Genomic DNA, 16,454 nt, shown 5'->3' with positions numbered 1-16,454 from the left:
CGCAAGCCACACCCCTCTAGACTCCCCCGGGTGTCTAGTTTTCAGAAATGTCTGGTTTTGGTAGGCTTCTCTAGATAGCCGCAGAGCCCGGGACCAAAAGCGCAGGTGCCCCCTATCTATCACAACCTGCGTTTTAGGTCCAGGGTTGTGAGGATAATGTGTTTTTTATTTTTAGAAAGTTTGAGGTTTGCAAGGAATTCTGGGTAACAGAACCTGGTGATAGTCACACAAGTCACACCCTCCTGGATTTCCCTGGGTGTCTAGGTTCAAAAAATGTACAAGTTTGCTACCTTTCCCTAGGTGCAGGCTGCGCTAGGACCCAAAATCCACAGCTAGGCACATTGCAAAAAAAAAAATGTCAGTGCCTAGTGGGCTGCCTTCTGGGGGAGCAGAAAGACTGTGACATTTTGGGGGGTGGGAAGCATTGCCATGCCCATTCTGGGCAGCCCCCACCCCTGAACTATGAAAAAAAGAATCCCTGGTGTCTAGAGTGATTTGTACCAGGGGGTGAGGGGGAAAATTGGAGACCATTCCGTCATGAGCATGGATGGGCTTCATATCTTTCCCTAGTATGGTAATCTGTGAGACTGTGTAACACAATCTCTCCACATCCTGTCCCGCAGTGTATTAATAATCAATGCTTAATAGCCTATTGGCTTTAATGTATGCTTTTCACAATACATATTAATGGGCTACTTCTTTGTAACGCTCAATAATAAACAGGTCTATGGTATTTGACATAATGTTTCCCAATGAATACATCTAGCCTACCACTTTATCATTGGCTAGTCTGTCCTACACACTTTATCATTGGCTTGTCACCATGAAAAAATCCGGCCTTACTCTCACAAAGCAACTTTTCATAATAAACAGACATATGACTTATGATGAACCATTGAGGTCTACAGTTTTATCACTGATTTGTCACTATAAGCATTTGGTGCCTACTGTATTGAGCATATTATTTCCCACAAGGCATAATATTAAAAAAATAAAATCAATAATAAAAAAGTTACAAATATATACAATGTAACAGTTGACAAACCAATATACAATCCCTTCTGAAAGGGCATAACAATGATTATCACAGAGCAAACATTCTGACCTTCGTGTTAATAAAAGGGGGTGACCAACCGCAAAAACCATTCCTTACTACGGTTATCTTGAGATTCTATGTACTGAATTGTCTACCTAGAAGCGATAACACAGTGTAATAACAATCCACCCTTAAATGCCTATTGGCATAAAGAACAAGTTACTTACCTTTGAATACGATATAACTGTAAGAAACATTAGTAGTGATAGATTCCTTTCCTTAGAATTACCCCTAGGCTTCAGACTGGATCCGGAAAGTTTTCGTCAGCAGTACCCCTCTCGTCGGAAGGTCGCGTCGTGCGGCTCCGCATCCATCATGTTTTGATTTGTTCTGCATTCCGTCCATCAATTGTTCTTTTTGCATTTGTCACCCCGAGTGGGACGGTATGCTCAGACGAGAATCCCGTGCTCTCCATGCAATTGGAATCAAGCTATCCTGGCTGAAGAGGGGTGAAACCCCGAAACCGGTCCTAGGATGCTTGTTTCCGGTCCAGGGAGGACCTGGCTTGGCAGTTTGGGCTGGACTGTTCCCATGAGGCACAGGGTCAAGACTGATTTGCATATGGCCAGGTCTAAACTGGGGTGGCATGGTGAGCAAAAAAAGGATGGATTTAACCCAGATCTCTTGACTGGGGGTGAATGTTTTGATTTGTTCTGCATTCCGTCCATCAATTGTTCTTTTTGCAATTGGCGTCGTGGTCACCGACATGACGTCGCAGCAGCTACTTAGATGCCGCCCTCGCGCGCACGGACACGACTCTCCGCGCCAGGAACGCAGAGCCATGCAAGATACTGGCCACTGGTGCCTTGAAACTAGGGCCCTGAAATGGATGACCTTAACCCTAGAAATCAGTTTGCAGAACGGGGAGGATGTATGGGGCGGTAAGCAATCTATCACTACAAATGTTTCTTACAGACATATCGTTACAGAAGGTAAGTAACTTGTTCCTCTGGAAAAAACACGTAGTGATGGATTCCTTACCTCAGAATAGATAACCTAGCAATACCAACCCCGGTGGTGGGTCTGCGAACCAAGATCACACCAGGAAGTCCCAGAGAACAGAACGGCCAAAGAAACAGTCTCTTCGGACTGACATAGTGTCCACGACCCCACCCCGCCCTGTTTGTTGCAGTACCACATGGCGGTGGTGTTGTCTGTGAACACCTGCACTACTCTCCTCTTGACAGAGGGAAAGAATGCCTTTAGTGCAAGTTGGATTGCCCAGAGCTCCAAAAGGTTGATATGGAGCCGGGACTGCGCCAGAGACCAGAGCCCTCTGATCTCTGCCTCTCCCATGTGGCCCCCCCATCCCAGGAGGGACGCATCCGTCACCACTGTGCGCTCCGGTTGGGGAAGGGAGAGGGATTTGCCATTGACCCAATGCCGGTTTGTGAGCCACCACTGCAATTGTTGTGCAGTGCGCGCAGAGATCTGGATGGACTCGGACAGGTTCCCCTGATGCTGCGCTCACTGGAACTTCAGGTCCCACTGCAGTGCCCATATATGCCATCTGGCATGATCGACCAGTAGGATGCAGGAGGCCATCAGGCTCAGCAGCCTCAGGGTCATACTGACCAAAACCCATGACAGAGGCCAAAAGATCAGAATCAGAGCCTGAATATCCTGGACTCGCCATTCGGGAGGATAGACCCGAAAGAACGTTGTATCCAGAACCGCGCCGATGAAGAGGAGCTTCTGAGGGAATCAGGTGCGACTTCGGCACATTGATGGAGAACCCCAGCAAATGCAGGAGGTCGGCCGTAGTCTGGAGGTAGGAGATGACTGCCTGGGGCGAGCCTGCCTTCAACAGACAGTCGTTGAGATAGGGGAAGACTGGAACGCCTGATCTGCGCAGATGAGCTGCGACCACCGCCATCACTTTCGTGAACACCCGAGGGGCGCTGGGAAGGCCAAAGGGGAGCATGGTAAACTGAAAGTGCTCGTGTCCTACCGTAAACCGTAGGTAACGCCGGTGGGCTGGCGGGACAGGAATATGGAAATATGCCTCCTGCAGATCCAACGCTACCATCCAGTCTCCAGGGTCGAGGGCAGACAAGACCTGAGCCAGAGTTAACATCTTGAACTTCTCCTTCCGGAGGAAGTGACTGACGTGCCGGAGGTCCAAGATAGGACGCAGGCTCTTGTCCTTCTTGGGCACCAGAAAGTAGTGGGAGTAGCAACCACGTCCTACTTCTGGCGCTGGAACTCTCTCAATGGCCCCCTTGGCCAAGAGGGCCACGACTTCCTGTTGAAGAAGTGCCAAGTGATCCCCCAACATGCGGTGGTACTGGGGTAGCATGGCTGGAGGGGTAGTATCGAAGGAGCGGGAGTAGCCCCTTTTGACTATTTTTAAAGCACACCTATCTGTAGTGATGGTGCACCAGTGGGAAAGGTGATGGCGAATCCTGCCGCCCACTGGCGTTTGATGGGCCTGAAAAATCAGACTAGGAAGGTTTGGAGGCAGTGGTGGCCGGGGTGGAGGTGGACTGACCCGCCTGCTTGTCCCCTGACCCATCTTGGCATGTCCCAAGTCTTCGGCCGCGCTGGGACTGTTGCTGCACAGGCCTGTGGCTCTGAAGCGAACATGTCGGGCGCCCCTTCCGTGGCCACGAAAGGAGCGAAAAGCAGAAGGCGGAGGAGGGCGAGTGGCCGAAAGGCCCAAGGACTTGGCTGTAGCCCGCGAGTCCTTAAAGCGCTCCAACGCACGGTCTGCCTTGTTGCCAAAGAGGCGAATGCCATCAAAGGTGATGTCTATGAGAGTGTTCTTGACATCCCCAGAGAAACCAGTTGTCCGCAGCCAGGCGTGGCGGCGGAGCGCCACCGTCATGGAAATGGAAATTGCCCTGCCCAGCGAGTCGGCGGTGTCAGGGCCACAACAGATTGTGAACTTGGCTGCATCCCTCCCTTCAGCAATAGCTTGAGAGAGCACTGTCTGGGCCTCCTCTGGACACTGAGACAGCACTTGCGCCACCGAATCCCACACAGAGTGGAAATAATGGCCCAAGAGGCATGCGGTGTTCACAGACCGCAGCCCTGCGGTGTTCACAGACCGCAGCCCTGAACTGGCAGAAGAAAAAATCTCCTTCCCGAACTGTTCCAGTCTCTTGGATACCCTGTCCGGGGGTGCGGTAGGGAATGCACTCTGGGACGTGGAGGCTTGGACAACCAAGCGTTCAGGGGTGGGGTGTTGGGAGAGGAAAAGGGGGTCACCCGGGCCGGGCGATGGCGTCGGGCCACGTTCCTGTCCACAGGAGCCCCGGTGTTGGGCCTGGACCAGGTGCCCAAAAGAACATCAGAAAGTGCATCATTAAAAGGCAGCAGTGGTTCCGCAGAGGTAGCCGCCGTCTGAAACACTGTAGGGAGATGGAGGTGGAGAGCCTCAGCCGCCCTACGCAACACCACTGCGTAACTTGCACCCTCCTCCGTAGCCACGGTAGGAGGAGTTAGCATGCCAAGGTCAGGAGAGGTGTCAAGACCACTGGCATCCCCCAGCTCCTCTGCCCAGTCCGGGTCATACTCGCATTGAGCTGTGAGAGGGTCCTCAGACCCCTCCCAGTCCTCCCCTTCCTCTGAAGGCTGATGTACAGGCCAAAAATAAGGAGGTTGGACAAAGGCCCCGTCGGAGTGGAGCGACGCCGGTCCGGCGCCGTGTCCACATCGGAGCTGAAATCAGGGACGTCCTCGTCCGGTGGCACGGGCGACGTCGGAGGTGGGGACGGTGAGGTCGACGTCGGTGACGGTGAGGTCGACGTCGGTGGAGGTGTCACAAGGTCAACCGGCGTTGACCGGGATCCAGGCCTGGATCCTTGGGGGCCCCGGGGCCAGAGCCGACAGTGATGCAGGTGCCGCCGACAGTAAAGGATGAGGACCCCCAGTCAGGCCCGCAGGGCTCGAAGGTTGCCGGCGGGCCATGGCTGACAGAAATTCCTGCAGCTGGGCCAGGGTCGCCGACGGACCGGGAAGGGCGGGTAGACCAACGGCAACTGTATAGGCTCCGCCGGAGCCGCGGGGGAGGCACCACCCGCAACCTCAGCCGCATCAGGCGAGGGGAAGTCAGAGAACGATGACGCTTCTTCGACTTCTTGTGATGCTTTGCCTTACCTGACCCCGAGTGCCAAGAGTTCGATCGCGACGAACGATGGGGATGGCTCCGCGACCGGTCCCTCAACCTCCCACGGGACCGGGACCTTGAGCGGCGCGGAGCCGACTTCCGGACTTCAAGCAACTTTCGGGACCGCTCCCGCAAAGTTTTCAGCGCCATGGCCTGGCAGTCGGGGCATGACTTGGGGTTGTGGTCATGCCCCAGGCAGTAGAGACACATGCGGTGCGGGTCTGTCACTGACATCATGCGATGACAATCCCCGCAAGACTTTAAGCCGGGCATCCCTACGGTACCAGGAGTCGGACGACTCGAAATACAGTTACAAAATGCCTCGAAAAACTCAGTCAAAAAAAGACAGGGGGTACCGCTCCGGATCTGCGCTTGCTGGCACAGAAAAAGAAAGAACTGACGTCAGCGCGCAAGGGCGACGTCTGAGTAGCTGCCGCGACGTCATTTCGGTGACCACGACGCCATCAACGGACGAGGAGACGGACGAGGAGCCGCACGACGCCACCTTCTGACGTGCAGGGGTACTGCTGACTTTCCGGATCCAGTCTGGCACCTGGGGATAATTCTAAGGTAAGGAATCTATCACTACGTATTTGATATACTTTTAACAATAAATAAGTCAGGCCCTCTGTACTTATTTTACCTTTGCATAATTAACAGTTCATGCCTGTCCTAACACTATGAGTCCAGACTCTACTATTTCCTTTAAACTATGGGTTTAAACTCTTCTATAGATGGAGGGGAGATTCTCCAAGGATATTGTAGAAGAGGTCATGCCAGATTGCACCACCTGCTTTAGCTGACAGCGTCAAAGAGCAGAGTGGCCTTCACTGGTTGCAGTTTGTGTTCCAGAGCAGCTCGAAGGCAATAGAAAACATCTTCTTTGCTATTTCAGAATGACACCTCTGCGCTTTGCAGTTTTGAAAATAGATATACTGTTTGCACCATCTCTGAAATTCAGAAGTAGGCATATTATTTATTGATGCAGCTAAAGCTAGCATAGCATGGAAGTACTAGTATGAGGGTGTTAGAACTAAATAAACAAGTTAAAATTCTTTCTGTAGCTCTTGATCTTCATAACCTGCTTTGCTGTCTTTCTGTCCATATTCAGTGTGGTTACTAGTCTCATTTATGCACTGGGCTATGAATTTTACATATTTTTTTTAAATACATATCATGCTTCTTTGTACAGTTTTGAGTGTGTTACTCATTTATGAAAGAGGGTTGGGAGTTCTATGTTTGTCTCTGAATTCAACTTTTGGGACTGATTGTTACCAGTAAACATTTCCTTCTGAACATTGCCCAGTGGGTGTATGAGTTGCAGTCCAACTGGATTTCTGACTCAATTGGAAACATCGAATAAGACTTTTGCTGCCAGGGGTTTAGAAAGTCAAATCCTGCAACTCCAGGGGGTCAGTTTAGAGAACATATCACACATATGGCATCTGACATATCGCATCAAAGTCTTGTTACGATAGCCGATCCATGGCTACTGTGCTAAGCATAAGTTTTCCACGAAGGAGTAATGTGCGATACAAGCACTGTTTTTCAATGGAAACAAACACCTTCTGCCCAACCAAATTCTGTAGTTAAAAGAATAAACATGTAGTCAGCGCTAAAGACCTTTTCTCAGTAGTGATTTCTAACGCTGTTTTTATGTTGTTCACGTATGGTCTGGCAACAGATGCACTGTCAAGCTAGACCTAAATAGGTTTCTGGTTTGGGAATGCATAGGAGGCGCAGGCAGTGGTCTCGGGGAACATTGCCTGCTCCCCACGAACATTGACTGACAATTCACAAAGCGACATCTTCTCCTTAGCGAATCAGTTGCCATCTCCTTTGAGGGGTCCATAACTGATCAATGATTTGCAACAGCTACTGCACTCGTAATCAGGAGATGCCCCTTTCATGCCCTCTCCTAACTGCGATTCAGAACGGATCACCAAACCCCTTTTGAGAGTTAGAGAGGCTTTTCTGAGTCTCAAATGGGCTTCAGTAAATAGAGAGAACTGCAATTTTGCAGTCTCAGACCATGTACTTCTTCAAATTGAAGGGTGTATGATAGCAAAATGGCTTTGTGCATCGGGCGCTTAATTCAATTCTGTCTTGAGCTTCCTTTGCTCACCCACTATTCCTTTGCTATCCCTGTGGTTTTATTTCCCTTACCTGTGCACCCATCTCACACTTAACACACTGTAGAGTAGTGTGCTTTAAGATGGGACAAAACGACGTTCAGGGAGGTCCCGTGCCTGTGACAAGAAGGAGCAATGAAGCCTCCATTCTCATTTAAGTGTCTGTTAAAACCAACAGCACTTTGCTGTGGTACTTGCCAAGATGTGCATTAAAGACAACGCTGAACATTACAGAGATGTTTGACATAACAATGGTGAGGAAATAAACATTTACTCTATACATCCGATGTTTTAGAACATTTGAAAACTAGCGGCCTCTGACACAATTTCCTAAAACTAAAAACCCCAGAAGAAGCACAGTGAGCAAACCTATACTTTACTGAGACTTTGATAACAAATGCCCTATGCCGCCATTTCCTAAAACTAAGACCCCAAAAGATGCAGTGTGCAAATCCATTCCTTACTGAGACTTTGTCTGATAAATAGGCCCTTCGCCACCATTTCCTAAAACTGAGACCACAATAGCCGCACAGTGTGCACACAGATACTTTACAGAAACTTTGATATTCAGCGCCCTATGCCACAGTTTTCTAAAACTGAAACCCCAATAGCCGCACAAAGTGCAAACCCATACTTTACTAAGACTTTGATAACCAGTTCCCTCTGCCACCGTTTTCTAAAACAGAGATCCCAATAGCAGCAAAGGTGCAAATCAATACTTTTGTAAGTTTTTGATAACTAAGGGCCCTCTACCACCATTTCCTAATAAGGAGACACCAAAAAAAACACAGTGTGCAAACCCATACGTTACTGAGACTTTGTCTGAAAACTAGTGCCCTGTGCCACCATTTCCAAAAACTGAGATCCCAACAGCCCAACAAATTGCAGACCCAAACTTTACTGAGACTGTTCAAAAACGAGCGCCCTCTTCCACCATGTCCCAAAACGGAGATCCCAACAGCCGCACAAAATGCAAACCCATACTTTACTGAGACTTTGTCGGTAGACTCTCAATTTATTTTCACTTTTTTTTCTTGGAGTACTTTGTTAAAATATATGTTTACACAGCTATTGTTTGTAGCTGGAAACATGATTAGCGCTTCAAGACTAGAACGGTGGGACTTGTACATCGAAAACCCTAAACTGATTACAAAAAAACAAGCAGGCATACCTGAAATAGAAAAGAACAGTGTGGGGCTTATTATCACCCTATATTGCTGAAATAAGATTAGTGTTCCATAATCCTCGGGCTTAATTAATACTAATTTACTGTTCCAGACAGATTAAACGGGCACCCCCCGCCTTTACCAACACGCTGCATCATTATGCCGGAGTTCAGTTTCTATACATAAGGATCCTCCCATGAGTTAAATAACAACTCTGCAACCTGTATTGTACACACAGCTCCGTACTACTCTTCTGCCTCTTCAAAGCACTGAAAATAACACACTGTGCTAGATACAGAAGGATTGGTAAGGGAGCCTTCCTGGGACTCGAACTCGAGGCTTACAGGTCACACCAGAAGACAGCAGCGAGCCTTAGCTCACTGAGCCATCTGGGCACACAAGCTCCTCTTCAAAAGGAAGTGACGGATGCAACAATCACGAGAAACATCCTGCTCTAAAATCCAAACAAGTCAGGATCACCGTTTTACACGTAGGCAACAGGGCAATATCTGTAACTGCAAGTATTCAAGTATTCACTGATTTCACTAAAGCGATGACCCTCGATACAGCAAGATCCCTGAAAATACAGTCCTACAAACACAATCCGAACTGTTTCTGCATCTAGGCTCCACAGTAGTGAGCCAGGTAAGCAGGACATCGTGCTAGGAAAGTGCCCTTGCTTGTTTGAGCAGTGAGCAACGGAGGTACCTTACTGCGGGGAGGTTTTTTTCTTTTTACCGTACTCAAAGCGCTGAACGACTTTCTAGGAACAAACCTTAGCAAAGTCAATAGGCCTTGCCTATGTGCGAGCTATCGGCTTTTGCCGTGTTGTAGAGCAACGTGTCTGTTGTGCAGCATGACTAAAAGTTTTTTATTAAAATGCTATATAAGGTTTTTTAAAAGACACTGGTATGATGCGGACAGCAAAAAAAATGTTCATACCTTTTTTTTTCTGTTATAACTTTTAGCCTCTACAGCATGGCTGAAAAGACATTGGCAAAGCTCACCGATCTCACGTAGGAAAGAGCTACTGGCTTTTCCAATGCTTGTTTTCAGTTGGAAAACTCATTATGTCCCACCAGGCTACCTCTCCTCCATCGGACAAAACAAGCAAGCATTGGCATAGCCAATAGGTCTCGCTTTTGGGACCTTATAAGTATTTAGTTATACACCACAATATCCTTGGTGCAACAACATTAACTGTTGCATGGTGAAACACTTATAAGGCCCCAAAGGCGAGACCTATTGGTTATGCCAATGCTTTTTAGTGTTGGTAAGTTGACAGTGAGCGTGCCTTTACTGCAAAGTACTTGAATGAATGAAAACACGTGTCCTGGCGCGAGACCGCATGTTTTGGGGCGCAGCTCTCTTCCGAGAGCTCCAGAACACCAGCAGCCCGTGAGCGCAATTTAAGTACCATGCTGCCCAATGCAACCAAAGAAAAGGGTACCACTTGCCCACCATGTGGGTACTAAAATTCAGCACGAACGGGGCGGCAGCGGGCGCCACTAACCACTTGGCGTCTGTGCCACTGCACCTGTGATAGCGACAACACTCGCTGCTGGGCATGAAAGGGAAGGACTGTGGACTCGGTACGAGGAAGAAGCAGTAACTCTTCAAACACACAGATGCTGGCCAAGAGACGTGGGATTCGGTCCATTCATACGGAAGAATTTTGTATTTTTAGCGCACTTGCAGGCTTATTAAGAAGCAATATTTGAGCTGGTGCCCCATCCGGTTATATTGAGTAAAAAAGTGGACCGGGACATAAAACGGGTGTGATCTGTTAAGGACAGAGCAGGTGCGTTAAGGATCTCTTCTACGTCAACGAGACGATTGATTTTACATGCAAGCAGAAGTGCGTGGGATGTTAGGACACAACGGCACAGCAGAGGAAACTGCTGTATGTTCTCTGTATATCGTCTTATAGGAGGATCAGAAGAAAATGAGAACAGGAGACAAAAATAGAAGAAAAGTAAAACAGCGGATGGATTAAAGAAAAGGAGGATAATAAAAAATATATATATTAAAAGGATAATGAGACAGTAACATGGCTAACAGAAAACTCGGGAAAATGGCTAAATGAATAAGCAGAACAGAAAGGGAAAGACTGGAGGAAATGTGTTGAAGACAAACAAAAAAATAGGTTAAGTAGGGTAAGTAAGTACGGACATGTAATAATGAAACGAAAGACAGGCGTATAAGAAATACAGAAAGTTTGTTGAGAAATAATGAAAGAGAACAGGATACGTTGTAAAAATTATGGTAAAGAAAAGGGGTTAAAGGGAGTAGTAATGAAAGAGTGGAGAGAGACTAAGGAAATTGTGAGGGGGCGGGGTATTAGTATTCGAAGAAAATGAAAAAAGAAAGGAGGAAAAGAAAGTAAGAGACGGAACAATGGTAAAGAGATAATGAAAATAAGTTTGACATAGACAGGGGATGGTTTAACTAGAGAGAATGAGCAAAAGGGGAGACAATTAAAAAAAAATGCAGAAAAGCGAAGCACGTAGGAAGACAGGAGAATCAAATGAGAAAAAAAGGGAAATGAGAAGAGAAGGAGCATTGGCCGAGCGGCCATAAAAGTGACACGGACGCGCGGCCCGTGAAAGTGAAAGCGATCGCGATCAAGAGAAGCGGGAGTTGTGTGACGGAGGAAAGACACCTGGCGGCTGCGCACGTGCACACAAGCTTTAGGCCACCAAAAGCCTGTGGCATGCGCTGGCTCAGCGAGACCTAAAAATATATGTTTTATTGTCCTGGCAGCCTGATAAATTAGTGAAGGGATCTCCACTATTTGTCAGCAGCCTGACAGTGTAGCCTGATAAATAACACAAGTGTTTTGCTATTAATCAAAATAGTTCCATGTTTTTGAAAATCAATATGGTGTTCCTCTAAGTTCAAAAAAGAGGGCAGCGACAGGAAAGCATTGGCATGCTTCTGCTTATCCGAGTTCACTTTCCAAACGAGCGCATTGGACCTGGGCAGGATAAATGCTAAACATGAATCTCAGCCAGTATTACAGTAATCAGCCAGTAAAACGGCAACCTCCTCGCCGCCTCCATGCCAGCAGCCTTCAAAACAATGTAAATAATAGAGGGGGTTTTCAAAATAAAATATGCAAGAACAAGAAAGGTTTAGGGTAGGTTGAAGAGCCGATTTGCATCGGTGCAGCGAGCCACTCCTGCCGCCTCCCAGAGTCTGAGAACCGCAAACATTATCCAAGAAAAACTGCAAGACATCTGCCCAATGCTATCAACCCAGGTTTATTGGTGGTGAAATAACGTTGGCAGAAAAAGAGCTTAAGCTAAAATGAAAGCACGAGCTGGCAGCAGTTGTGTCCCTCCCCTTTTATTTCCCTTTTGGTTTGTATCAGCACCCCCCCTTGTATTACATAATTAAACTGATTACAAAGGTGCATTTCGTATCATTAGCCGTGATTTTGCTTACATCATGCGGAGGTACAATTTAGAGCAATGGAATGTTGCAATGGACTCAGAGGGAGTTAAAATGTAACGTTTTTTCCAGGACCCTTTCACCGCCCCATCACACAAAGTGAAGGGGGCAGTGTCAAAATTGTACATTTCAAAAGGCACTGAAATCAGAGCGGTAATGCAAATAGCCAAATGTGCTTCTCTTTAGACAATACACATCAAGAGAAGCAGAGATTATATTCTCTGTATATACATATAATCAGTTCTGGCTTGAGCGCTGGTGGCGCCCGATGCGACAATCTTTATGGGCGCCCCCACCCATATTCCCTCACTTCCACCCATTAAAGAGTGTCCCTCATCTCTCCATAGCCGCTCTCTCAAATTCTCTTAATTTCTTTTAAAGCGCTGGTAAAGGCTGGCTCTACTAATCCACTCAGCTATCCACATCCACCTGTGATCAGTGCCCCGTGCAGGTCAGCGCCCCGTGCGGCCGCACCGCCCTAAAGCCAGCCATGAATACAATCGCTGTTTAGAACCTCCATTGTGTGAGTCTTTCAGTAACAACAGCGCCACAAGTCGCTGGCACTTCTTGATCCAGTGTGCCATAAATGTCGGGCTCAACGGCTGCTAAAGAGGTAACCCATTCCCCACCGGGTGTCTGGTGGCTGTGATAGCCCAGCGCCTGGATGAACGCGAGTTACATCAGCGAATTGAGAACTGAGGCGCAGACTACGCTTCTTTCACGAATGAGAACATGGCAGCCAATTTAGAATGCTCTGGTTAGTGTGCTTCAAAAGATCTGACTTATGATTTTGGATATCTACATTCCACTGCAAAGGATCACTCCTGGAAAAGGCTCGGGCTGACTAGGACGCGCAGCCATTATGACGGTCGCATTAGTCACCGGCCACCCAGAAGGGGGAGGGAGGCCGCGTCAGCGAGTGACGCGGCACTCCCCTCCCGCAACAACCAATAGGCAAAGTGGTTGTTTGTGCGCCGGAAGCACTCCAGTGCTTCCGGCGCAGAAACGTCCAGCTTGCGTCCAGGCTGACCGGTCTCAGCCAGTCGGCCTGGGCGCCCTCTTTAAAAAGAAGTGGTGGGGAGCAGAACAGTCTCTTGTTCTTGCTCCACAGAGATAGGGTCACCGGGCCGGCTGCGGGCCCGTAACGTTTCTTTCTTTTGCCCACCCACCATCCCCTAAGGCAGGTATTGTTTGAAGGTTTGGTTTTCCAGTTTGTGTATTGTGACTGATTATTTTTGTCCCCTTTTTTCCAAAGTATTGGCAGGGAACAAAGCAATGGTATGCACAGCGATTCTGTAGTAATGTATAAATAAAAGCACAACTTCGAATTTCTCTTTCAATTAGATATTGTCGTATTTAGAGTGTCTCTGGTCAGGCGGTAAGGTCATGATTGGTAAGCATAGTCTTCAGTCCTCAACGGTCAGCACCATATAACTCCAGGGGGTAGTGACAGCCAGTAGGTAGGCTGTCGGGATGCGGGGGCCGGGGGAGTCATCCTTCCCAGTGGGCCTGGGGCCACCCCTGCACGCGCATGAAGGCGCCACTATGCAGAAGTCTGCAGCCCCCACGTAATGGAGTGTAAGGCACAGGGCGTAGGGGGGGCCCGGGGGAAAGTATCCATCCGATAAGCTGTAACCCCCTGCGCAACCTTATTAGTACACGGGGACCGGGGGAGCTGCCAGTCATTGACTTTGTAGTAGGCTCTAGATGGGATCCGCGCAGAAAGTAAATACATGCATTGATAGATTTACGGTAGGAGTGTCTTGTGTATTAGACTGTGTTAAGGTTAGCCGTGGAATATCGGACTATCAAAATGTATCTGCACTTTCTGCGTAAAGTTTCTGTATATAATGTTTTAATTTGTTTTTGTTAATGTTAATAAATACGGCCGGGGGGGGGGGGGGGGGGGGAGGATGGGGTGCTACTCCCCCCTAATCCAAAAAAGTAAAACTATCTGTGTGGTCTCACAAGTGTTATGCTGTAGGGGAGGGAAATGTCATCCATAACCCCAGGGTCGGTAGTTAGAGTAGGGGACATGGGTAAGTACCAGACCATATACTCCAAGACGGCTGCTGCCTGTTATATGGGATGGGGGGAGAATGTGTGTCTGCGCGCGCATGCGTCAAGACAAAACAACAAATGGGGACGAACAGTTGGGGAAAAGAAACAGACATGAGGGCAGGTGGAGGGAGATAAAACATGGACGGGCGGGGGTAGATGGCATGAAACTGGGAGGGGTGGAGTAACAGGCGGGGGGAGAGAAGGTGGTAGGGGATAAGAAGCAAGATTGACAGGGGTATGGGGGAGAATCTTATAACACAAGCACTCATATGGAGTGTTTGAAAACAAAAACAAAGTAGCTACGAAAATGGAAGCAGTGGAAGAACACAAGCAATTGCTCATTTCTCCGGGGGAGAGTTAAACTCAAGAAATAACACGTTTCACGCATGCCTTGACAAATGGAAAAGAAGGAAATGAGAGCCACACTAAAGATAACCAATGATAAGCTAATGGCGGCTGTAGCCCACTCTACTGTAAAAGTCACAAAGAGACAGCGGATGAATTGCCTATGTGAGACCTAAAAATGGGGACAGCAGTCAATGGTGATGGGAAATATTACTGCCCATAAGGAGATCCCAGAGGAAGCAGATTCAGATGCTGGGACCCTCGAGTTAAGAGACATGGCTTTGAAAAGAAGCCCTTCTGGCCAGTCATGTGCAGCCGATGGGCTGCTCTCAACAACTTCTTGCTTTTCTTCTATGTATGCCAGTGGAAGGCTTTACAAGTGGGTGGCAGAGGCACACCCAACCTTGGCAGCCACCAAATCCTCTTTGGGGCCCGTTTATGGGACTTAGGAGTGGTATGCACCCATCAGTCCCATGACTGTCTGGCACCAACATCATGACCAAAGGAATTACCTGAAGCTTGGACAGCTCTCTGGAGGGATTTGCCAGAGGCCTGATATATGGGTGAGTGACTGAATACCACAGACACACCAGCCCCTGCCCCATCCTTGGAGACATTAGAACAGTGCCTGCCACAATAGGGCAAGTGATAGGACTTCTGCAGTTACGGTATGAGAGCCGACACTCACATATGCATAGGCTATCACTGAAAGCGAGCTGCAAGGAATCCAGCCAACAGAAGTGGCAATCTCGAGACCAATACAGCCAGTACCAACAGCCATTGACAGCACCACCATCTGGACCATTATATACAGATGGTTTTTGCATTTAAAAATTAAGTTCGCAATCTTCTTGGGGAGTTCCAGGGAATGAGTGAATGAATAAATTCATTCTATGCTATATATTCTTGAATAATCATTTTGGGGATTTACTTCTACTTTAAATGACTTTAAACATTCAGCTATTCCCGCACAGAGAGCAGCAACCGACCAAAAGAATTTTCCCAAAATAACGGATGTAGCCAGAAAACTAGATTCAAGATGGATCCGTGGGTTAAGCGCTACTTGCTGACATCAGCGTCCAATCTGCCTTTCATCCTTCTAAGGCAGAAAAAACAGAAGTACCATTAAACTGGGAAATAGTAACACCTGTTAAATACAGCGCATAGAATTGGAAAAACCGATGCAATAAGCACTACGCAAAAAGCAAACAGCAAACATCAAGGTATTATTATTTCAAGCCTCACACCCACACCTTGAGGCCTAGCAAGGGTGGAGAGACCTATAATCCCTGTAGAAGAAAGGGCTTGTGGTGCTGAAACTAGCAACTTGGCCAAGACGCGTGTCACCTGTTTAAACAACTGCACACAACCTGAAGTGTGACATAATACATGTGTAATGTATGCTGAGGAAACCGAGATGAGGCATTAAAATGTATTTACGCAGGGCTCGCCCTTTTGCCCATGTAATACACATCCGCTGATAACATTTCCACACCTGAACACAGATGTTTGATAATAATAATTGGACAGTCTCGAAGTGCATTGTGAAATGTAAAAACAAACTATATAAAAACAAACCTGCACAACACACTACGTAAAGCTATCCTCTCGCCACAGAACTCTCTGGTATCCGCTGCAAAATGGGTACAAGTGTAAAGATAATTTTGAAATTCGCCCAATGCACTGACAACGACAGGACTTTTTTTTAGTGCAGCAAAAACCCCCTTAACCACAGTCTGAGGAAAGGTTACACACGCTCCCACACCCACATTCCTCAACCCGCTCCTCTGCTCTGTCCGGTTTTACAGGAATCGGGCAAGCCTGCCTTTCTTTTTATAGCCTCTGCTTGCAGAAGGGGTTCTTATAATAGACGCGAGCCACTTAGCATAATTACCGAGGAATGTGTTAATGAACAGGCCACACTAACAGTGCTGGCCTCGCAGGGTGTGTCGGGAACAAGGACGGGTCACAGAGAGGCTGGCCTCTCTCTGTTAGCATAATCCGTGCTGCAAACCGGCGCCTGCGCCTTCATGGTGAACCTAGAAACGTGGAAAAGCTGATGGTCGATCGAATGACTGCCTGTAGAGGTG

The 16,454-nt window shown here is 47.9% G+C and overlaps 1 protein-coding gene across 2 annotated transcripts in view; it reads right to left on the bottom strand.

Annotated features, from left to right (window-relative positions):
- The window catches only part of HTATSF1 (HIV-1 Tat specific factor 1), a 235,764-nt gene that overhangs the window by 69,421 nt on the left and 149,889 nt on the right, over window positions 1-16,454 (bottom strand). The gene's annotated exons all lie outside the window — the stretch shown is intronic.

This window comes from Triturus cristatus, chromosome 5_2 (assembly GCF_964204655.1).
Source record: "Triturus cristatus chromosome 5_2, aTriCri1.1, whole genome shotgun sequence".
Classification (NCBI taxonomy): domain Eukaryota; kingdom Metazoa; phylum Chordata; class Amphibia; order Caudata; family Salamandridae; genus Triturus; species Triturus cristatus.
The sequence above is the reverse complement of the archived record's forward strand: the minus strand, read 5'-3'. Positions and strand labels throughout refer to the sequence as shown.